General features: G+C 51.3%; 1 protein-coding gene across 2 annotated transcripts in view; it reads right to left on the minus strand.

Annotated features, from left to right (window-relative positions):
• The window catches only part of LRIF1 (ligand dependent nuclear receptor interacting factor 1), a 45,439-nt gene extending 33,092 nt beyond the window's left edge, over positions 1-12,347 (minus strand). For both annotated transcript variants that reach the window (XR_014469849.1, XR_014469848.1), the window contains exons 1-2: positions 12,191-12,347; positions 7,941-9,101 (exon numbers count right to left, since the gene is read on the minus strand). The gene's annotated coding sequence lies outside the window, so the exon portion shown is untranslated. The remainder of the gene's footprint in view (positions 1-7,940; positions 9,102-12,190) is intronic.
• Positions 12,348-26,212: the final 13,865 nt, after the last annotated feature.

Consider the following 26,212-nt stretch of genomic DNA (forward strand, 5'->3'; position numbering starts at 1 on the left):
ACTACTAATGTGGGCATTATGTGTATAAGCAGCACTACTACTGTGGGCATTATGTGTATAAGAGACACTACTACTGTGGGCATTATGTGTATAAGCAGCACTACTACTGTGGGCATTATGTGTATAAGCAGCACTACTACTGTGGGCATTATGTGTATAAGAGACACTACTACTGTGGGCATTATGTGTATAAGCAGCACTACTACTGTGGGCATTATGTGTATAAGCAGCACTACTACTTTGGGCATTATGTGTATAAGCTGCACTACTACTGTGGGCATTATGTGTATAAGCTGCACTACTACTGTGGGCATTATGTGTATAAGCAATACTACTACTGTGGGCATTATGTGTATAAGAGACACTACTACTGTGGGTGTTATGTGCATATGCAGCGCTACTACTGTGGGCATTATGTGTATAAGCAGCACTACTACTGTGGGCATTATGTGTATAAGAGACACTACTACTGTGGGCATTATGTGTATAAGAGACACTACTACTGTGGGCATTATGTGTATAAGCAGCACTACTACTGTGGGCATTATGTGTATAAGAGACACTACTACTGTGGGCATTATGTGTATAAGCAGCACTACTACTGTGGGCATTATGTGTATAAGAGACACTACTACTGTGGGCATTATGTGTATAAGCAGCACTACTACTGTGGGCATTATGTGTATAAGCAATACTACTACTGTGGGCATTATGTGTATAAGAGACACTACGGTACTTGTTTCCTATCTGGGCGCCCACGATCAAAATCGCGGTCATCGGGGGTAAAAATCGCGGTGATCGCGGTCATCGCGGGCATCGCGGGTAAAATTGGATGGTCGCGATGCCCGCGATGACCGCGATCACCGCGATTTTCCCATAGGGAGCAATGTTAAAAAGGCTGATTGACCGCGATTTCACTGTTAAATGGCTCAATTGACCCGATTTGGCCATATTTACCCTGAATTAGGCCCAATTAACCCTTAAATGTCCTCCGACCTTTTCATGCCCTACTATCCACTAGGGCGTGGTGTGAGAATATAATAGTGTGGCGAGCGCAGCGAGCCACCGAGCCCGAAGCGTGGCGAGCGCAGCGAGCCCCGCGAGGGGACGCGGATACCTTCACTGTGAAGGCCGCGAGGGGACGCGCATAATTGTGAAGGTATCCGCGTCCCCTCGCGGGGCTCGCTGCGCTCGCCACGCTTCGGGCTCGGTGGCTCGCTGCGCTCGCCACACTATTATATTCTCACACCACGCCCTAGTGGATAGTAGGGCATGAAAAGGTCGGAGGACGCGTACCGCCGCCCCTCGCGGGCTCGCTGCGCTCGCCACGCTTCGGGTTGGCGTCGATCGTGGGGTGGCGTCAAAAATTTGGGGGGACATTTAAGGGTTAATGGGCTCTGTGGCCCATTTAACATTGATTCCTATGGCCAAATCGGGAGGATTGAGGCATTTAACAGTAAAATCGGGTCCATCGCGGCTTTTAACATTGATTCCTATGGGAAATCGTGAGCATCGCGTCGCGGGCATCGCGGGTACATTTATGGCCGGCCGCGACGCGACCGACACGATTTCCAAGTTTAACATTGGTTTCAATGGGAAATCGCGGGCATCGCGTCGGTCGCGTCGCGGCCATACATAAATGTACCCGCGATGCCCGCGACGGGCGCCCAGATAGGAAACAAGTACCCACCACTACTACTGTGGGTGTTATGTGCATATGCAGCGCTACTACTGTGGGCATTATGTGTATAAGCAGCACTACTACTGTGGGCATTATGTGTATAAGAGACACTACTACTGTGGGCATTATGTGTATAAGCAGCACTACTACTGTGGGCATTATGTGTATAAGCAGCACTACTACTGTGGGCATTATGTGTATAAGAGACACTACTACTGTGGGCATTATGTTTATAAGCAGCACTACTACTGTGGGCATTATGTGTATAAGCTGCACTACTACTGTGGGCATTATATGTATAAGCTGCACTACTACTGTGGGCATTATGTGTATAAGCAATACTACTACTGTGGGCATTATGTGTATAAGAGACACTACTACTGTGGGTGTTATGTGCATATGCAGCGCTACTACTGTGGGCATTATGTGTATAAGCAGCACTACTACTGTGGGCATTATGTGTATAAGAGACACTACTACTGTGGGCATTATGTGTATAAGCAGCACTACTACTGTGGGCATTATGTGTATAAGCAGCACTACTTAAATCTACCTCTCCTCTCCTGATCTGTCCCCCACTGTTTTCTCTCAAGTTTCCAACTGCCTCGCTGGCATCTCTACCTGGATGTCTGAGCGATTTCTGAAGCTGAATATGGACAAAACCGAACTTATTATCTTTCCCCCTCTATCACTGTTAACAACACCATCATCTCCCCTGTTCCCCAACTCCGCTGCCTGGGTGTCACTCTTGACTCCTCCCTCTCCTTTGCACCCCACATCCAAGCCTTGGCCCATTCTTGCCGGTTCCAGTTACGCAACATTGCTCGCATCAGGCCCTTTCTCTCACAGAGTGCAACTAAGCTGATCATCCACTCATTAGTCATCTCACGGCTTGACTACTGTAATGCTCTTCTCACTGGCCTCGCTCAATCCCAACTAGCTCCTCTCCAATCTGTCCTCAATGCTGCAGCCAGGCTTATCTTCCTCTCCCGCCGCTCTAACTCTGCTACTCCCCTTCAACAAAATCTGCACTGGCTTCCATTCCCCTACAGAATCCTCTTCAAACACCTCACACTCACATACAGGGCCATCTCTAATTCCATTGCTCCATATATCTCTAACCTCATCTCCATTCATACACCCTCCCGCCCTCTACGGTCAGCTGACGACTGTCGTCTCTCCTCCACCCTGATCACTGCTTCCCATGCTAGAGTACAGGACTTTGCCCGTGCTGCACCCCTTCAGTGGAACGCACTGCCTCGCTCCATTAGACTCTCCCCGACCTTGCAAAGCTTCAAACGGGCACTGAAAACTCACCTATTCATCAAAGCGTACCCTTCCACTGCATAAACCAGCTGGTTCTCCAACCCCTTGCCTGTTTACATCCTGCTATCTAACCACCACCCACTTGCTTGCACCTCTTGTAATCTGTCTGTCTCCCCTTCCTACTAGATTGTAAGCTCCTCCGAGTAGGGCCCTCTTCCCTCCTGTTGTCAAAGCCCTCTTCTCTTCACATGTCACTCACAGCTCTTCTTTACTCCAACACTCAGTGACAATCTTCATACTCATCTCCATCATTGGCCTCAAGCCTCTAGTTGTATGTCGATTGGGTCCTCACTACTTACATTTAAGCTGTAATGTGTATTGAACTGTGGTGCTCTTTATTTGTACTGTATTTTTGTTATTTATTCAATGTTATGCCAAGTTTTGTCTCCCTGTATTGTTCCTTTGTACGGCGCTGCGAAACACTTGTGGCGCCTTATAAATAAAATTATAATAATAATAATACTACTGTGGGCATTATGTGTATAAGAGACACTACTACTGTGGGAATTATGTGTATAAGCAGCACTACTACTGTGGGCATTATGTGTATAAGAGACACTACTGCTGTGGGCATTATGTGTATAAGCAGCACTACTACTGTGGGCATTATGTGTATAAGCAGCATTACTACTGTGGGCATTATGTGTATAAGAGACACTACTACTGTGGGCATTATGTGTATAAGAGACACTACTACTGTGGGCATTATGTGTATAAGCAGCACTACTACTGTGGGCATTATGTGTGTAAGCAGCACTACTACTGTGGGCATTATGTGCATAAGAGACACTACTACTGTGGGCATTATGTGTATAAGAGACACTACTACTGTGGGCATTATGTGTATAAGCAGCACTACTACTGTGGGCATTATGTGTATAAGTAGCACTACTACTGTGGGCATTATGTGTATAAGAGACACTACTACTGTGGGCATTATGTGTATAAGAGACACTACTACTGTGGGCATTATGTGTATAAGCAGCACTACTACTGTGGGCATTATGTGTATAAGCAGCACTACTACTGTGGGCATTATGTGTATAAGAGACACTACTACTGTGGGCATTATGTGTATAAGAGACAGTACTACTGTGGGCATTATGTGTATAAGCAGCACTACTACTGTGGGCATTATGTGTATAAGCAGCACTACTACTGTGGGCTTTATGTGTATAAGAGACACTACTACTGTGGGTGTTATGTGCATATGCAGCGCTACTACTGTGGGCATTATGTGTATAAGCAGCACTACTACTGTGGGCATTATGTGTATAAGCAGCACTACTACTGTGGGCATTATGTGTATAAGCAGCACTACTACTATGGGCATTATGTGTATAAGCAGCACTACTACTGTGGGCATTATGTGTATAAGAGACACTACTACTGTGGGCATTATGTGTATAAGCAGCACTACTACTGTGGGCATTATGTGTATAAGCTGCACTACTACTGTGGGCATTATGTGTATAAGAGACACTACTACTGTGAATGTTATGTGCATATGCAGCGCTACTACTGTGGGCATTATGTGTATAAGCAGCACTACTACTGTGGGCATTATGTGTATAAGAGACACTACTACTGTGGGCATTATGTGTATAAGAGACACTTCTACTGTGGGCATTATGTGTATAAGCAGCACTACTACTGTGGGCATTATGTGTATAAGCAGCACTACTACTGTGGGCATTATGTGCATAAGAGACACTACTACTGTGGGTGTTATGTGCATATGCAGCGCTACTACTGTGGGCATTATGTGTATAAGCAGCACTACTACTGTGGGCATTATGTGTATAAGCAGCACTACTACTGTGGGCATTATGTGTATAAGAGACACTACTACTATGGGCATTATGTGTATAAGCTGCACTACTACTGTGGGCGTTATGTTTATAAGAGACACTACTACTGTGGGTGTTATGTGCATATGCAGCGCTACTACTGTGGGCATTATGTGTATAAGCAGCACTACTACTGTGGGCATTATGTGTATAAGAGACACTACTACTGTGGGCATTATGTGTATAAGCAGCACTACTACTGTGGGCATTATGTGTATAAGCAGCACTACTACTGTGGGCATTATGTGTATAAGCAGCACTACTACTATGGGCATTATGTGTATAAGCAGCACTACTACTGTGGGCATTATGTGTATAAGAGACACTACTACTGTGGGCATTATGTGTATAAGCAGCACTACTACTGTGGGCATTATGTGTATAAGCTGCACTACTACTGTGGGCATTATGTGTATAAGCAGCACTACTACTGTGGGCATTATGTGTATAAGCAGCACTACTACTGTGGGCTTTATGTGTATAAGAGACACTACTACTGTGGGTGTTATGTGCATATGCAGCGCTACTACTGTGGGCATTATGTGTATAAGCAGCACTACTACTGTGGGCATTATGTGTATAAGAGACACTACTACTGTGGGCATTATGTGTATAAGAGACACTTCTACTGTGGGCATTATGTGTATAAGCAGCACTACTACTGTGGGCATTATGTGTATAAGCAGCACTACTACTGTGGGCATTATGTGTATAAGCAGCACTACTACTGTGGGCATTATGTGTATAAGAGACACTACTACTATGGGCATTATGTGTATAAGCTGCACTACTACTGTGGGCGTTATGTGTATAAGAGACACTACTACTGTGGGTGTTATGTGCATATGCAGCGCTACTACTGTGGGCATTATGTGTATAAGAGACACTACTACTGTGGGCATTATGTGTATAAGCAGCACTACTACTGTGGGCATTATGTGTATAAGAGACACTACTACTGTGGGCATTATGTGTATAAGCAGCACTACTACTGTGGGCATTATGTGTATAAGAGAGACTACTACTGTGGGTGTTATGTGCATATGCAGCGCTACTACTGTGGGCATTATGTGTATAAGCAGCACTACTACTGTGGGCATTATGTGTATAAGAGACACTACTACTGTGGGCATTATGTGTATAAGAGACACTACTACTGTGGGCATTATGTGTATAAGCAGCACTACTACTGTGGGCATTATGTGTATAAGCAGCACTACTACTGTGGGCATTATGTGTATAAGCAGCACTACTACTGTGGGCATTATGTGTATAAGCAGCACTACTACTGTGGGCATTATGTGTATAAGCTACACTACTACAGTGGGTGTTATGTGCATATGCAGCGCTACTACTGTGGGCATTATGTGTATAAGCAGCACTACTACTGTGGGCATTATGTGTATAAGCTACACTACTACTGTGGGTGTTATGTGCATATGCAGCGCTACTACTGTGGGCATTATGTGCATAAGAGACACTACTACTGTGGGTGTTATGTGCATATGCAGCGCTACTACTGTGGGCATTATGTGTATAAGCAGCACTACTACTGTGGGCATTATGTGTATAAGAGACACTACTACTGTGGGCATTATGTGTATAAGAGACACTTCTACTGTGGGCATTATGTGTATAAGAGACACTACTACTGTGGGCATTATGTGTATAAGCAGCACTACTACTGTGGGCATTATGTGTATAAGAGACACTACTACTGTGGGCATTATGTGTATAAGCAGCATTACTACTGTGGGCATTATGTGTATAAGAGACACTACTACTGTGGGCATTATGTGTATAAGAGACACTACTACTGTGGGCATTATGTGTATAAGCAGCACTACTACTGTGGGCATTATGTGTATAAGCAGCACTACTACTGTGGGCATTATGTGTATAAGAGACACTACTACTGTGGGCATTATGTGTATAAGAGACAGTACTACTGTGGGCATTATGTGTATAAGCAGCACTACTACTGTGGGCATTATGTGTATAAGCTGCACTACTACTGTAGGCGTAATGTTTATAAGAGACACTACTACTGTGGGTGTTATGTGCATATGCAGCGCTACTACTGTGGGCATTATGTGTATAAGCAGCACTACTACTGTGGGCATTATGTGTATAAGCAGCACTACTACTGTGGGCATTATGTGTATAAGCTACACTACTACAGTGGGTGTTATGTGCATATGCAGCGCTACTACTGTGGGCATTATGTGTATAAGCAGCACTACTACTGTGGGCATTATGTGTATAAGCTACACTACTACTGTGGGTGTTATGTGCATATGCAGCGCTACTACTGTGGGCATTATGTGCATAAGAGACACTACTACTGTGGGTGTTATGTGCATATGCAGCGCTACTACTGTGGGCATTATGTGTATAAGCAGCACTACTACTGTGGGCATTATGTGTATAAGAGACACTACTACTGTGGGCATTATGTGTATAAGAGACACTTCTACTGTGGGCATTATGTGTATAAGAGACACTACTACTGTGGGCATTATGTGTATAAGCAGCACTACTACTGTGGGCATTATGTGTATAAGAGACACTACTACTGTGGGCATTATGTGTATAAGCAGCATTACTACTGTGGGCATTATGTGTATAAGAGACACTACTACTGTGGGCATTATGTGTATAAGAGACACTACTACTGTGGGCATTATGTGTATAAGCAGCACTACTACTGTGGGCATTATGTGTATAAGCAGCACTACTACTGTGGGCATTATGTGTATAAGAGACACTACTACTGTGGGCATTATGTGTATAAGAGACAGTACTACTGTGGGCATTATGTGTATAAGCAGCACTACTACTGTGGGCATTATGTGTATAAGCTGCACTACTACTGTAGGCGTAATGTTTATAAGAGACACTACTACTGTGGGTGTTATGTGCATATGCAGCGCTACTACTGTGGGCATTATGTGTATAAGCTGCACTACTACTGTGGGCATTATGTGTATAAGCAGCACTACTACTGTGGGCATTATGTGTATAAGAGTGTGTGTTGCAGCACTTTAGATAGTGTTAGTGATTTAAGCGTTTAGAACTCTTACCTGCTGGTATTTCTCAGAAGGAGCAAAATGCGTTGGGTTAAGAGCAGCATCCTCATTGGTGGAAGGGGTTTCTTCTGCTAGGTGACACCTGTGCTCATCCTTCTGTGTTACAGTGACTGGTGGTGTGTGCCCTACAGACCAGCCATCAGATGTCATTGTGCCGAGGTCACCTTGCCGGACTGACGTATCACTGCTAGGACTCAGTTCTTCAATCTCTGACCATGAGTCTTGGGATATAAATTCATCGTCTGTGTTACTGGAGATATCTATTATAGAGTCGGTAGTGGGTGTGGTGTCCTCGGGGTACCCGGTGGCTAATTCTTGCACATCATCTTCTATATGGGTCACCATTGCAGGTGGTTCTGGCAGCAGATACATCCTGTTTTTGTGCATACATAGAACATTGGCCTTAATACTAAGAATGCTTGTATTAAAACAAAATCGATCTCCGTCCTGCGGGATCACATCGTCGGTGTGTTGCAGACCACCACCCTGTAATAACTGTAGTATTGTAGATGCTGTCTTCTTGGAGGACTTCACAGGGACAAAACAAGAGTCTTTGTTTTCTTCCATGGGCCATAGATTTGGTCTGATTGGTGGTGAACGACTTTGTCCATGGAGCGGATGTTCTGCGGGTAAGAGCGTAGCCGCCACCGCTTCCTTGGATGGGTTTGGTTGGTAGCTCACTGGGAAGACGTGTTTGGTAACTTGCGATACGCATATGACAGAGGGCGCTGTGGCGCTGTCATTGCTGCATCCTAAGCGCCGTATCCTCTGCTGAACAGCAGGCGGCAAACAGGAAACTGGGACAGATTTCACGTCTGCATTTGCAGGTATCTGAAAATAACATTCGCAGTGTGTCGGCCCCACCGACCTTGTGTTTCCTGGTGGGAGACAATGTGACAACATGGTGACGTGCGAGTTTGCTGTCGTTGTTGTGACGGGTTCTTTGGCAATTCTTCAAAGGCCGGGATGTAATGCTGCTTGGCCACTTCCTGGGCGAGGCGCGGAGAACAGAGAGACCTGCAACATTGTGACAGCTGGCAGAACCTTCATCTGCTGTTGTTACACGGCTGTTATCGCCAGAGAGGACCATGGGAAATCTCGTCGGACTTAAATATTACAGTTGTTTCTATTACTTGCAGCAATCCCATTGTAAAACTGAAAGAAAAATAAAAGTATTTATGGAAAGAACTGTACTGGTACAATGTCAGCATTAGTCTGACACGGGGAATATTGATCTAGAAACAGTACATGCATCACTCGCGGCAGCAAAGAACTCCATTACTTTTTTTGATTGCTGGCCGTTAGTGATTGACAGGAAGTCAGCATCTGGGGATGGTAATCGGTCGTTTAGTGAGAGTGCAAAGAAAACCGCTAAGCGTGCCTGAGCGTACTAGGGGAGGGTGTGTGACATCAGCTCCAGGCCGGATACGCCTTTATCCATCGCACTGCCACTGGGCTGGGGAAGGGGGATGGCTGGTTAGATGGCGGGCACTGGGATGGGGATGGAGGATGGTTGGTTAGATGGGGGGCATTGGCTGGGGACAAGGGAAGGATGGTTAGATGGGGCAATTGACTGGGGATGGGGATGGTTGTTTAGATGGGGGGCACTGGCTGGGGACAAGAGAAGGATGGTTAGATGGGGGGCACTGGGCTGAGGATGGTTGATTAGATGGGGGGCACTGGCTGGGGACAAGGGAAGATTCGTTAGATGGGGGGCACTAGGCTGGGGACAAGGGATGGTTGATTAGATGGGGCACTGGCGCGGGACAAGGGAAGGATGGTTAGATGGGGGGGCACTGGGCTGGGGATGGTTTGTTAGATGGGGGGCACTGGCAGAGGACAAGGGAAGGATGGATAGATGGGGGCACTGGCTGGTGATGGAGGATGGTTGGTTAGATGGGGGCACTGGGCTGGAGACGGGGGATGGATGATTAGTTGGGGGCACTGGGCTGAGGATAGGGGATGGTTGGTTAGATGGGGCATTAGGATGGTGATGGGGATGGTTGGTTAGATGGGGGCATTAGGATGGCAATTGGGATGGTTGGTTAGATGGGGGGCACTGGGCTAGGGGATGGTTGGTTAGATGGGGGGCACTAGGATGGGGATGGTTGGTTAGATGGGGGCACTGGCTGGGGATGGAGATGGTTGGTTAGATGTGGGGCACTAGGATGGGGACGGGGGATGATTGATTAGTTGGGGGCACTGGGCTGAGGATAGGGGATGGTTGGTTAGATGGGTGGCACTAGGATGGGGATAGTTGGTTAGATGGGGGCACTGGCTGGGGATGGAGATGGTTGGTTAGATGTGGGGCACTAGGATGGGGACGGGGGATGGTTGGTTAGATGGGGACACTGGGCTAGGGAATGGTTGGTTAGATGGGGGGCACTAGGATGGGAATAGTTGGTTAGATGGGGGGCATTGGCTGGGGATGGGGATGGTTGATTAGATGGAGGCCACATAAGCCATATGTTGGTGTAGGAATAATGGGCCTGATTCAGATCTGATTGCGGGGCTGCAAATTAGTCAGGTAAACGCTGCCCCGCAACTGATGCCAGCGGCCCTCCCTCCCACAAACAACTGTCCCCTGCCAATCACCTTGTGAGCGGCCAGTAATACCAAGCTGCCAAGCCCTGGGGGACCCTGCGCATGCGAGGTCTTGTATTAATCGCTCAGCCCAGTGATCGAGTCTGAGTCAGGCCCAATATGTCATCCTAATACAGCAGGGGTGCAGCCAGACAATACATAGTGATAGAAGTTTTGGGACAGGGCAAAATTTAAACTTCCTTGGATTTTAGATTGGACTTTAGCAGCAATGGAGGGGGCTGGCCAGGAGCCCCTCCCAGCTGGTAGCCAATCAGGAGAGGCCTCGGAATAGTACGGAACTTTAGCTACACATGACAGAGCAGTTTGTGTATTGTTCTTGTTCCTGGCCCAAAACGCTCATTTCACACAAATACAGATCCGGCCAATACAACGATGCACAGAAGATATTCCAGCAGCCGCCAATCACAGAGGCACCTCCTGATCCCTCAGCTTCCCAGGACCCTCCCCCAGTGTCTGCCCTGCTGTCAATCACTGCCAGCACAAAAGGGGACCCTGCACCCAGCGGCCGCAGACAGCCCCTTAGTGTGAAAATCAATGTTGCGATAGTTGCAATGTTACCGATGCTCCTACCGATGGTGATGATCCGATGTTACAATGTTTGGGAAAAATATTTTTTACAAATAATAATACAAAATAATTTTTTGGGTAGTTTTCTTTCTAAATTAAATGAATTTGAATACGTCTAAATACACGTCCTTCATCCAATTCATTCAAACACACAAATCCCTGAACAGTGTATAGAGAACAATTCTCCAGTGAGCGGGTAAGCTGGGCTCACACCATGTCGTTCTGCTGGTTACACCTCATTCCTTACCCGTCTAGATGAACACCCGCCTGGTGGGATACTGGATATGAAAACGTATCTGTAACAATCCCGGCAGATATCTGTAATAAAGCCAATATGTCTTCTTGTATTGGTACCACTACCCCCAGAAATGCCCTTTGTAGGGGCTACAGCGGATCCCAGTAGCAGTTTCCTGGCAAGCCGCATCATGTGCAATAACGCATACTGGGGCAGATGTATTAAGCCTTAACAAGGCAACATCTTTAATGACTTTTTTCAAACACAGCCTGTAACATGGCAGTTAGCAGGAGATTGGCTGGACATTTATCTCTCTTTATCATCCTTGGATTTATCTCTTGTTAAAGCTTGATACATCTGCCTCACTGTCCTTTATATAAGGATTAACCCCGGACATGTCCAGTAATCTCTCAGGCTGAGCTGCGCTGCTGGCGATGGTTAGCCTGCAAGATCCATGGGGCAACTCCCCTGCGACTCCCCCCCCATACCCCCCCCCCCCTGCATTTTCCCCCTGCACCAAATTACACTTTTTTGAAAAAAAAAAAACTGCCACTGAAGGGGTTAAGGAACCGGAGCTCTGCAGGTCCTGGCTGAGATAAGTCCTCATGGACCACTAGCTGTACAGTCTACGGCGTAACTGCCATAGGTGCAGGGGGTCACCTCCTAACTGCCATGTTACAGGCTGTGTTTGAAAAATGACAGGAGCTGGTTGTTGCTACTTTATCTCTCACAGTTTTATCTCTTGCCAAGCTTTGATAAATCCCCCCCATAGTGCTTAATGGGTAAAGGGAAGACCTGCTGGGTACAGGACTGAGCAGTGACGGTAATGGTTACTTACATTATCAGGTGCGTTCCCTCCGTGTCTGTGAGCACAGTGACTGCAATCTGACAGCTTTCAGTTTCTATTCCCTCTGCAGGCACCCGCCCTTCCGCCCGTCACACCAGCAGCCTGTGCATGTCAGTAATTCCTGTCTGGAGCGGTGTGACCACCACTTGCACCAGACACAAGCCAGCGCCAGTTCTTCCCCGGGCACCTTGTTCCCTGGGTGCCACTCGCAGCCCTGGTAACACTCACAAACAATAGTCTCAGCGCTGCTGTTACTATGGAGCCGCACACTCTCTGCATCCTATATACAGGGATGGATACACTCTCTGCATCCTATATACAGGGATAGATACACTTGTAGTATATATAAAGATAGTTTATGTGCATTAGCTAGATAAGTTAGTATCTCTTCAAGAATCTTGCAGTGGGATAGAACATGTGACCAGGAAGTAAGGGGATATAGAAGGAGAAGGAGAGCAAGCATGTGGGGATGTCTAACTGTACTCCTGCAAGTATGATTTATACACAAGAAATAAAACATCTAATCTTCAGTGTGCAAGACTAATTGAAAGCAACAAAGGTATGTCAGGATACAACAACTGGCGACGAGGATAAACTTTTGATTACTTACATTCAGCAACTACAGTATATATTCCTCAGTAATCATGGCTGACATGCTAGCATTAATTCCTCAGTTTCTGCATACTGATGCCCCTAATGCAGCAGAATTATGGAGAAAATGGCTTGGCCAGTTTGAACACTTTATTGAAGCCATGGGGATAACTTCTGACAGCAAAAAGAAAAGCATGCTTCTTATCAGTGCTGGCCCCAAGATATACAGATGGAGCAGGGCTTGTTATTGCTGGCGGAGCGCCAGGACCGTGTCCCTGGCGATCCGCCAGCAATCTGGCGCTCTGGCTGAATGAGACGCTCGTGCGTCTCCCACGCACGAGCGTCTCAATAGCCGGGCGGCGAGGCGGCGCGGCGGGTGCAGTCCTGCCCGTCTCCAGCTTCAGGGAGACGGGCAGGGCTGCGGGGGGCTGCGGGGGGGCGGTGTGGACCGGCGGGGACCCGGGGAAGCCGGCGGGGACCCGGGCAAAAGCTCCGTCGGAACGGGACGCGCGTGCACCTCGTGCACGCGCGTCCCCTTCCGACATACAGATGGCGCGGGGCGGGGGATGGCGGGTGGCGAGTCCTCCGCCATCCCCAGCAAAGACAAGCCCTGCGCTATCTGTATGAACTGTATGATACTTTGCCAGAGGAAGACACCAGGGATTATAACAAATGCAGGGGCTCTCTGAATGCCTACTTTGCTCCAAAATGCAGCCTGTCACATTCAAAATACTTGTTCAGGACAGCTATGCAACTACATACTGAATCTGTTGATGCATATATTACTAGATTAAGGATTCTTGCCAAACCTTGTCAGTTCTATGATGTAGAAGATGAAATTAAGCAGCAGTTAATTGCATTTGGTAAATGTGGAAAGTTACGCAGACGTGCTCTTAAATCTGAAATGACGCTGACTGAACTGCAGCAATATGCTAGAAGTCTAGAACTTTCAGAGACACATGCTAAAGACATGGAGAGGGGCATGAACCAGCTGCAAGTGTGCAATAAATTACATACTGACACAAGCTCCATTCTGGAGACAGGGAAAGCTAAAGCTAATGTTACAGGTGTGGGCGCCCCTATCCACATTCAGGAGACTGTCCTGCAACTGGAAAAACTTGCACTGCATGTGGCAAAATGAATCACTTTTCCTCAGTCTGCAAATCTAAAGAAATCAAGTCTACACACAGGGCCGGCGCCACCACTAGGCAAACCTAGGCATTTGCCTAGGGCGCCGGCCACTGGAGGGCGGAAAATGCCGCCCGGGTACCTGTACCTGTCTATTTAAATCTGGCGGCGGAGGCAGCGGGGGTCCCTGCAGTCTATTAAAAATCACGAGCGCTATCCGCCGGGCTATGCAGAAGCGCTTCTAGTGTGAAAACTCTGGCAGCACGGCGCACGCTGATCTCAGCCAATCAGCGTGCTGCCAGTGTTTTCACACTAGAAGCGCTTCCGCATAGCCCGGCGGATAGCGCTCGTGATTTTTAATAGACTGCAGGGACCCCCGCTGCCTCCGCCGCCAGATTTGATTAGAGAGAGTGCCGAACGACAGGTACCCCCCCCCCGGCACCGGGGCGCCCCCAGCCCGACTCGCCTGGGGCGCTCCGGTGCCTTGCACCGGCCCTGTCTACACACAGACAATCTTCACAGCAATTTAAAGCCTAGCGAAAAACAGTGCGTTGTGTGGATCAGCATTCTACAATGGATCCAACTGCAGAATCATCTGACAGTGATGACAAGTCAGAAGGATTTATCTACATGATTCATCAGGTTGGAAACAACAAGGTCAGTCCAAAAACTACAATCACTTTGGAACACACTTCTGTTGACTTTCTAATAGATTCCGGTGCTTCTGTAAATATAATGGATGCTACCAGTTTCAAGAAGCTGCATGGCAATATCATTTTGAATCCAACATCTGTGAAAATATTCACGTATGGTAATAAACGACCTCTTCCACTAAAGGGTTCTTTTGACATCATTCCATGCAAAAATGACAAAAAGACAAAAGCTGTATTTTATGTCACCAAGTATGCAAGAGGTAATCTTTTGGGATTGGATACTGCTTCAGAGTTGGGTCTTATACAAATTGTGGCACATACTCATGATTCTCCTTCTATCTTAAATGACACTCCCAATATCACTCCTGTCATACATGACCCAAAACCACTACAGAGTGATGTGGATGCTTTACTACAGGAGTATGATCATCTTTTTCATGGCATTGGGAAAACTTAAAGATTATCAAGTTCATCTTCACATTGACCACTCAGTCATCCCAATTGCACAAGAACATCGGCTGCATCCTATATACAGGGATGGATACACTCTCTGCATCCTATATACAGGGATGGATACACTCTGCATCCTATATACAGGGATGGATACACTCTCTGCACCCTATATACAGGGATGGATACACTCTCTGCATTCTATATACAGGGATGGAAACACTCTCTGCATCCTATATACAGGGATGGATACACTCTGCATCCTATATACAGGGATGGATACACTCTGCATCCTATATACAGGGATGGATACACTCTCTGCACCCTATATACAGGGATGGATACACACTCTGCATCCTATATACAGGGATGGATACACTCTCTGCACCCTATATACAGGGATGGATACACTCTCTGCACCCTATATACAGGGATGGATACACTCTCTGCACCCTATATACAGGGATGGATACACACTCTGCACCCTATATACAGGGATGGATACACTCTCTGCACCCTATATACAGGGATGGATACACTCTCTGCACCCTATACACAGGGATGGATACACTCTCTGCACCCTATACACAGGGATGGATACACTCTCTGCACCCTATACACAGGGATGGATACACTCTCTGCACCCTATATACAGGGATGGATACACTCTCTGCACCCTATACACAGGGATGGATACACTCTCTGCACCCTATACACAGGGATGGATACACTCTCTGCACCCTATACACAGGGATGGATACACTCTCTGCACCCTATATACAGGGATGGATACACTCTCTGCACCCTATATACAGGGATGGATACACTCTCTGCACCCTATATACAGGGATGGATACACTCTCTGCACCCTATATACAGGGACGGATACACTCTCTGCACCCTATATACAGGGACGGATACACTCTCTGCACCCTATATACAGGGACGGATACACTCTCTGCACCCTATATACAGGGACGGATACACTCTCTGCACCCTATATACAGGGATGGATACACTCTCTGCACCCTATACACAGGGATGGATACACTCTCTGCACCCTATACACAGGGATGGATACACTCTCTGCATCCTATACACAGGGATGGATACACTCTCTGCACCCTATACACAGGGATGGATACACTCTCTGCACCCTAAACACAGGGATGGATACACTCTCTGCACCCTATACACAGGGATGGATACACTCTCTGCACCCTATACACAGGGATGGATACACTCTCTGCACCCTATACACAGGGATGGATACACTCTCTGCACCCTATATATAGGGATGGATACACTCTCTGCACCCTATACACAGGGATGGATACACTCTCTGCACCCTATATACAGGGATGGATACACTCTCTGCATCCTATATACAGGGATGGATACACTCTCTGCACCCTATATACAGGGATGGATACACTCTCTGCACCCTATATACAGGGATGGATACACTCTCTGCACCCTATATACAGGGATGGATACACTCTCTGCATCCTATATACAGGGATGGATACACTCTCTGCACCCTATATACAGGGATGGATACACTCTCTGCACCCTATATACAGGGATGGATACACTCTCTGCACCCTATATACAGGGATGGATACACTCTCTGCATCCTATATACAGGGATGGATACACTCTCTGCACCCTATATACAGGGATGGATACACTCTCTGCATCCTATATACAGGGATGGATACACTCTCTGCATCCTATATACAGGGATGGATACACTCTCTGCATCCTATATACAGGGATGGATACACTCTCTGCATCCTATATACAGGGATGGATACACTCTCTGCATCCTATATACAGGGATGGATACACTCTCTGCATCCTATATACAGGGATGGATACACTCTCTGCACCCTATATACAGTGATGGATACACTCTCTGCACCCTATATACAGGGATGGATACACTCTCTGCATCCTATATACAGGGATGGATACACTCTCTGCACCCTATATACAGGGATGGATACACTCTCTGCACCCTATATACAGGGATGGATACACTCTCTGCACCCTATATACAGGGATGGATACACTCTCTGCACCCTATATACAGGGATGGATACACTCTCTGCACCCTATATACAGGGATGCATACACTCTCTGCACCCTATATACAGGGATGCATACACTCTCTGCACCCTATATACAGGGATGCATACACTCTCTGCACCCTATATACAGGGATGGATACACTCTCTGCACCCTATATACAGGGATGCATACACTCTCTGCACCCTATATACAGGGATGGATACACTCTCTGCACCCTATATACAGGGATGCATACACTCTCTGCACCCTATATACAGGGATGGATACACTCTCTGCATCCTATATACAGGGATGGATACACACTCTGCATCCTATATACAGGGATGGATACACTCTCTGCACCCTATATACAGGGATGGATACACTCTCTGCACCCTATATACAGGGATGCATACACTCTCTGCACCCTATATACAGGGATGGATACACTCTCTGCACCCTATATACAGGGATGGATACACTCTCTGCACCCTATATACAGGGATGGATACACTCTCTGCACCCTATATACAGGGATGGATACACTCTCTGCACCCTATATACAGGGATGGATACACTCTCTGCACCCTATATACAGGGATGGATACACTCTCTGCACCCTATATACAGGGATGGATACACTCTCTGCACCCTATATACAGGGATGGATACACTCTCTGCACCCTATATACAGGGATGGATACACTCTCTGCACCCTATATACAGGGATGGATACACTCTCTGCACCCTATATACAGGGATGGATACACTCTCTGCACCCTATATACAGGGATGGATACACTCTCTGCACCCTATATAAAGGGATGGATACACTCTCTGCACCCTATATACAGGGATGGATACACTCTCTGCACCCTATATACAGGGATGGATACACTCTCTGCACCCTATATACAGGGATGGATACACTCTCTGCACCCTATATACAGGGATGGATACTCTCTGCACCCTATATACAGGGATGGATACACTCTCTGCACCCTATATACAGGGATGGATACACTCTCTGCACCCTATATACAGGGATGGATACACTCTCTGCATCCTATATACAGGGATGGATACACTCTCTGCATCCTACAGTATATACAGGGATGGATACACTCTCTGCATCCTATATACAGGGATGGATACACTCTCTGCATCCTATATACAGGGATGGATACACTCTCTGCACCCTATATACAGGGATGGATACACTCTCTGCATCCTATATACAGGGATGGATACACTCTCTGCATCCTATATACAGGGATGGATACACTCTCTGCACCCTATATACAGGGATGGATACACTCTCTGCACCCTATATACAGGGATGGATACACTCTCTGCACCCTATATACAGGGATGGATACACTCTCTGCACCCTATATACAGGGATGGATACACTCTCTGCATCCTATATACAGGGATGGATACACACTCTGCACCCTATATACAGGGATGGATACACTCTCTGCATCCTATATACAGGGATGGATACACTCTCTGCATCCTATATACAGGGATGGATACACTCTCTGCACCCTATATACAGGGATGGATACACTCTCTGCACCCTATATACAGGGATGGATACACTCTCTGCACCCTATATACAGGGATGGATACACTCTCTGCATCCTATATACAGGGATGGATACACTCTCTGCACCCTATATACAGGGATGGATACACTCTCTGCATCCTATATACAGGGATGGATACACTCTCTGCACCCTATATACAGGGATGGATACACTCTCTGCATCCTATATACAGGGATGGATACACTCTCTGCATCCTATATACAGGGATGGATACACTCTCTGCATCCTATATACAGGGATGGATACACTCTCTGCATCCTATATACAGGGATGGATACACTCTCTGCATCCTATATACAGGGATGGATACACTCTCTGCACCCTATATACAGGGATGGATACACTCTCTGCATCCTATATACAGGGATGGATACACTCTCTGCATCCTATATACAGGGATGGATACACTCTCTGCATCCTATATACAGGGATGGATACACTCTCTGCATCCTATATACAGGGATGGATACACTCTCTGCATCCTATATACAGGGATGGATACACTCTCTGCATCCTATATACAGGGATGGATTAGGGATTTTACCTCACAGCCTGCAGTACACCTGGTACATTGGGCCTGATTCAGCAAAGAGGGACATTTGCGTGGGCCCCAGGCTGACAACCACGAGACTCCAGCCAGTCCACATCCCCCTTTTTGCAGCTGTGGGAGGCATGGCCAGTGATGTGTGAGCTGCTGGCCATGCACCCAGACCCACTCTCTCCCTAATTAGACGCTGTGCGAATACTGCTCTGCTCAGCAGCAAGGCGGCTCCCAGTGGTTATGGTGTAACGGGCTGACAGTGTCTCGATCGACCATGTTTTGAGGACCACCCTTAGTCGAACCCATCTAGTTAGACACCTAAAGATAGTCGACAGTCTAGATCGACAGTAACGAAAGTTAGATGCATGCGTGGGTGGCTATGTCGACATAGGTCAACATGGAAAACACGCTCGCCATGCTTCGGGCATGGTGCCTCAATACGCTGGCACACTATTATAGCCTAACTCTATGCCCACTTTTATTATTATTATCCTTTATTTATATGGCGCCACAAGGGTTCCACAGCGCCCAGTTACAGCGGCCACATAATTAAACAGGAAAACAGTAGCTTACAGTTGAAGACAATACAGGACAAATACAGGGTAAATGATAATAGGAACATCAGCCGATTGCTCCAACATAAGTATCAAGGTGGCAGCACACAGCGAGCTATGGGGCAGTGGAAGACTACTGAAGTAAGAAAGGATAAGCACATGAGGTAAGAGGTCCCTGCTCGTGAGAGCTTACACTCTAAAGATGGTAAAGTATGAACTACGTCGGTCTGCCTGCACACCACCTCCTGCCTGCACACCACCTCTTGCCTGCACACCACTCCCTGCCTGCACACCGCCTCCTGCCTGCACACCACCTCCTGCCTGCACACCACCCCCTGCCTGCACACCACCTCCTGCCTGCACATCACCTCCTGCCTGCACACCACCCCCTGCCTGCACACCACCTCCTGCCTGCACACCACCCCCTCCTGCCTGCACAACCACCCCCTGCCTGCATACCACCCCCTGCCTGCACACCACCTCCTGCCTGCACATCACCTCCTGCCTGCATACCACCCCCTGCCTGCACACCACCTCCTGCCTGCACACCACTCCCGACCTGCATATCACCTCCTGCCTGCACACCACCCCCTGCCTGCACACCACCCCCTGTCTGCACACCACATCCTGCCTGCACACCACTCCCTGCCTGCACATAACCCCCTGCCTGCACACCACCCCCTGCCTGCACACCACCTCCTGCCTGCACACCACCTCCTGCCTGCACACCACCCCCTGCGTGCACACCACCCCCTGCCTGCACACCATCCACTGCCTGCACATCACCTCCTGCCTGCACATCACCTCCTGCCTGCACACCACTCCCTACCTGCACACCTCCCCCTGCCTGCACACCGCCAACTGCCTGCACACCGCCAACTGCCTGCACACCGCCCCCTGCCTGCATACCGCCTCCTGCCTGCACACCTCCCCCTGCCTGCACACCGCCCCCTGCCTGCACACCGTCCCATGCCTGCACACCTCCCCCTGCCTGCACACCACCCCCTGCCAGCACACCACCTCCTGCCAGCACACCACCCCTTGCCACACCACCTCCTGCCAGCACACCACCCCTTGCCTGCACACCGCCCCCTTGCCTGCACACCGCCCCCTGCCTGCACACCACCCCCTGCACCTGCACACCACCCCCTGCGCCTGCACACCACCCCCTGCCTGCACACCCCCCCTGCCTGCACACCACCTCCTGTCTGCACTCCGCCCCCTGCCTGCACACCGCCCCCTGCCTACACACCGCCTCCTGCCTGCACATCGCCCTCTGCCTGCACACCGCCCCCTGCCTGCACACCACCCCCTGCCTCCACACCCCCTCTTGCCTGCACACGTCCCCCTGCCTGCACACCACCCCCTGCCAGCACACCACCGCCTGACTGCACACCACCCCCTGCCTACACACCACCCCCTGCCTGCACACCACCTCCTGTCTGCACTCCGCCCCCCTGCCTGCACACCGCCCCCTGCCTGCACACCGCCCTCTGCCTGCACACCACCCCCTGCCTGCACACCACCCCCCTGCCTCCACACCCCCTCTTGCCTGCACACGTCCCCCTGCCTGCACACCACCCCCTGCCAGCACACCACCTCCTGCCTGCACACCTCTCCCTGCCTGAACACCACCCCCTGCACACCACCCCCTGCACCTGCACACCACCCCCTGCCTGCACACCACCTCCTGCCCCCTGCCTGCACACCGCCCTCTGCCTGCACACCACCCCCTGCCTGCACACCACCCCCTGCACCTGCACACCACCCCCTGCGCCTGCACACCACCCCCTGCCTGCACACCCCCCCTGCCTGCACACCACCTCCTGTCTGCACTCCGCCCCCTGCCTGCACACCGCCCCCCTGCCTACACACCGCCTCCTGCCTGCACATCGCCCTCTGCCTGCACACCGCCCCCTGCCTGCACACCACCCCCTGCCTCCACACCCCCTCTTGCCTGCACACGTCCCCCTGCCTGCACACCACCCCCTGCCAGCACACCACCGCCTGACTGCACACCACCCCCTGCCTACACACCACCCCCTGCCTGCACACCACCTCCTGTCTGCACTCCGCCCCCCTGCCTGCACACCGCCCCCTGCCTGCACACCGCCCTCTGCCTGCACACCACCCCCTGCCTGCACACCACCCCCTGCCTCCACACCCCCTCTTGCCTGCACACGTCCCCCTGCCTGCACACCACCCCCTGCCAGCACACCACCTCCTGCCTGCACACCTCTCCCTGCCTGAACACCACCCCCTGCACACCACCCCCTGCACCTGCACACCACCCCCTGCCTGCACACCACCTCCTGCCCCCTGCCTGCACACCGCCCTCTGCCTGCACACCACCCCCTGCCTGCACACCACCCCCCTGCCTCCACACCCCCTCTTGCCTGCACACGTCCCCCTGCCTGCACACCACCCCCTGCCAGCACACCACCTCCTGCCTGCACACCTCTCCCTGCCTGAACACCACCCCCTGCGCCTGCACACCTCCCCCTGCCTGCACACCGCCAACTGCCTGCACACCGCCAACTGCCTGCACACCGCCCCCTGCCTGCATACCGCCTCCTGCCTGCACACCTCCCCCTGCCTGCACACCGCCCCCTGCCTGCACACCGTCCCATGCCTGCACACCTCCCCCTGCCTGCACACCACCCCCTGCCAGCACACCACCTCCTGCCAGCACACCACCCCTTGCCACACCACCTCCTGCCAGCACACCACCCCTTGCCTGCACACCGCCCCCTTGCCTGCACACCGCCTCCTGCCTGCACACCACCCCCTGCACCTGCACACCACCCCCTGCGCCTGCACACCACCCCCTGCCTGCACACCCCCCCTGCCTGCACACCACCTCCTGTCTGCACTCCGCCCCCTGCCTGCACACCGCCCCCTGCCTACACACCGCCTCCTGCCTGCACATCGCCCTCTGCCTGCACACCGCCCCCTGCCTGCACACCACCCCCTGCCTCCACACCCCCTCTTGCCTGCACACGTCCCCCTGCCTGCACACCACCCCCTGCCAGCACACCACCGCCTGACTGCACACCACCCCCTGCCTACACACCACCCCCTGCCTGCACACCACCTCCTGTCTGCACTCCGCCCCCCTGCCTGCACACCGCCCCCTGCCTGCACACCGCCCTCTGCCTGCACACCACCCCCTGCCTGCACACCACCCCCCTGCCTCCACACCCCCTCTTGCCTGCACACGTCCCCCTGCCTGCACACCACCCCCTGCCAGCACACCACCTCCTGCCTGCACACCTCTCCCTGCCTGAACACCACCCCCTGCACACCACCCCCTGCACCTGCACACCACCCCTTGCCTGCACACCACCTCCTGCCCCCTGCCTGCACACCGCCCTCTGCCTGCACACCACCCCCTGCCTGCACACCACCCCCCTGCCTCCACACCCCCTCTTGCCTGCACACGTCCCCCTGCCTGCACACCACCCCCTGCCAGCACACCACCTCCTGCCTGCACACCTCTCCCTGCCTGAACACCACCCCCTGCGCCTGCACACCACCCCCTGCCTGCACACCACCCCCTGCCTGCACACCACCTCCTGTCTGCACTCCGCCCCCTGCCTGCACACCGCCCCCTGCCTACACACCGCCTCCTGCCTGCACACCGCCCTCTGCCTGCACACCACCCCCTGCCTGCACACCACCCCCTGCCTCCACACCCCCTCTTGCCTGCACACGTCCCCCTGCCTGCACACCACCCCCTGCCAGCACACCACCTCCTGCCTGCACACCACCCCCTGCCTGCACACCACCCCCTGCCTGCACACCACCTCCTGTCTGCACTCCGCCCCCCTGCCTGCACACCGCCCCCTGCCTGCACACCGCCCTCTGCCTGCACACCACCCCCTGCCTGCACACCACCCCCTGCCTCCACACCCCCTCTTGCCTGCACCCATCCCCCTGCCCGCACACCACCCCCTGCCAGCACACCACCTCCTGCCTGCACACCTCCCCCTGCCTGCACACCACCCCCTGCCTGCACACCGCCAACTGCCTCCACACCGCCCCCTGCCTGCACACTGCCCCCTGCCTGCATACCGCCTCCTGCCTGCACACCACCCCCTGCCTGCCTCCACACCCCCTCTTGCCTGCACACCACCCCCTGCCTGCACAACACCCCCTGCCTGCACACCACCTCCTGCCTGCACACCTTCTTCTGCCTGCACACCACCCCCTGCCAGCACACCACCCCCTGCCTGCACACCACCACCTGCCTGCACACCACCCCCTGCCTGCACACCACCTCCTGCCTGCACACTTCCCCCTGCCTGCACACCACCCCCTGCCAGCACACCACCCCCTGCCTGCACACCACCACCTGCCTGCACACCACCCTCTGCCTGCACACCACCCTCTGCCTGCACACCAAGAGTGAAGGAAGGATTGATGTGATCAGTGGTGAGAGAGAAGGAGAGGTGCAGGCTGGGGCATAAGAGAGGGAGAGGCCTGTGTGCAGCCTCCTCAGCCCGGCCCTTTCTCTCTGCCGTGAGCGGTACCGGAGCAGTAGGGCCTGAGTGCTCTAGTGCTCTGACCCTGCTGAGAATGTGTGAGCCTCCGCTGTTCTGCGGAGAGTGAAAACTGGGCATGTGCAGGGCCATTTTCCTATTATATATACACCACTGGGTGCAGGGGTGAGAGTGAGAAGGAGAGGTGCAGGGATGAGAGGGAAGGAGTGGTGCAGGAGTTAGAGAGAGAAGGAGAGGTGCAGGGATGAGAGAGAGAAGGTGAGGTGCAGGGGTGAGAGAGAAGGAGAGGTGCAGGGGTGAGAGAGAAGGAGAGGTGCAGGGTGAGAGAGAAGGAGAGGTGCAGGGGTGAGAGAGAGAAGGTAAGGTGCAGAGGTGAGAGAGAGAAGGTAAGGTGCAGAGGTGAGAGAGAAGGAGAGGTGCAGGGGTGAGAGAGAGAAGGTGAGGTGCAGGGGTGAGAGAGAAGGAGAGGTGCAGGGGTGAGAGAGAAGGAGAGGTGCAGGGGTGAGAGAGAAGGAGAGGTGCAGGGGTGAGAGAGAGAAGGAGAGGTGCAGGGGTGAAAGACAAGGAGAGGTGCAGGGGTGAAAGAGAGGAGGAGAGGTGCAGGGGTGAGAGAGAATGAGAGGTGCAAGAGTGAGAGAGAGAAGGAAAGGTGCAGAGGTGAGAGAAGGAGAGGTGCAGGGTTTAGAGAGAGAGAGAGAGAGAGAGAGAAAAGGAGAGGTGCAGGGGTGAGAGAGAAGGAGAGGTGCAGGGTTTAGAGAGAGAGAAGGAGAGGTGCAGGGTTTAGAGAGAGAGAAGGAGAGGTGCAGGGGTGAGAGAGGAGTGGTGCAGGGGTGTGAGAGAAGTAGAGGTGCAGGGGTGAGAGAGAAGTAGAGGTGCAGGGGTAAGAGAGAAGTAGAGTTGCAGGGGTGAGAGAGAGAAGGTGAGGTGCAGGGGTGAGAGAGAGAAGGTGAGGTGCAGGGGTGAGAGAGAATGAGAGGTGCAGGGGTGAGAGAGTAGGAGAGGTGCAGGGGTGAGAGAGAGAAGGTAAGGTGCAGAGGTGAGAGAGAGAAGGTAAGGTGCAGAGGTGAGAGAGAAGGAGAGGTGCAGTGGTGAGAGAGAGAAAGTGAGGTGCAGGGGTGAGAGAGGAGAGGTGCAGGGGTGAGAGAGAAGGAGAGGTGCAGGGGTGAGAGAGAAGGAGAGGTGCAGGGGTGAGAGAGAGAAGGAGAGGTGCAGGGTTTAGAGAGAGAGAAGGAGAGGTGCAGGGTTTAGAGAGAGAGAAGGAGAGGTGCAGGGTTTAGAGAGAGAGAAGGAGAGGTGCAGGGGTGAGAGAGGAGTGGTGCAGGGGTGTGAGAGAAGTAGAGGTGCAGGGGTGAGAGAGAAGTAGAGGTGCAGGGGTAAGAGAGAAGTAGAGTTGCAGGGGTGAGAGAGAGAAGGTGAGGTGCAGGGGTGAGAGAGAGAAGGTGAGGTGCAGGGGTGAGAGAGAATGAGAGGTGCAGGGGTGAGAGAGTAGGAGAGGTGCAGGGGTGAGAGAGAAGGAGAGGTTCAGGGGTGAGAGAGAAGGTAAGGTGCAGAGGTGAGAGAGAAGGAGAGGTGCAGTGGTGAGAGAGAGAAAGTGAGGTGCAGGGGTGAGAGAGAAGGAGAGGTGCAGGGGTGAGAGAGAAGGAGAGGTGCAGGGGTGAGAGAGAAGGAGAGGTGCAGGGGTGAGAGAGAGAAGGAGAGGTGCAGGGGTGAGAGGGAAGGAGAAGTGCAGGGGTGAGAGAGAGAAGGTGGGGTGCACGGGTGAGATAGAAGGAGAGGTGCAGGGTGAGAGAGAAGGAGAGGTGCAGGGGTGAGAGAGAGAAGGAGAGGTGCAGCAGTGAGAGAGAGAAGGAGAGGTGCAGGGGTGAGAGAGAGAAGAGAGGCGCAGGGGTAAGAGAGAAGGAGAGGTGC

Source organism: Crinia signifera, chromosome 2 (genome assembly GCF_055691185.1).
Source record: "Crinia signifera chromosome 2, ASM5569118v1, whole genome shotgun sequence".
In the NCBI taxonomy this organism is placed as follows: domain Eukaryota; kingdom Metazoa; phylum Chordata; class Amphibia; order Anura; family Myobatrachidae; genus Crinia; species Crinia signifera.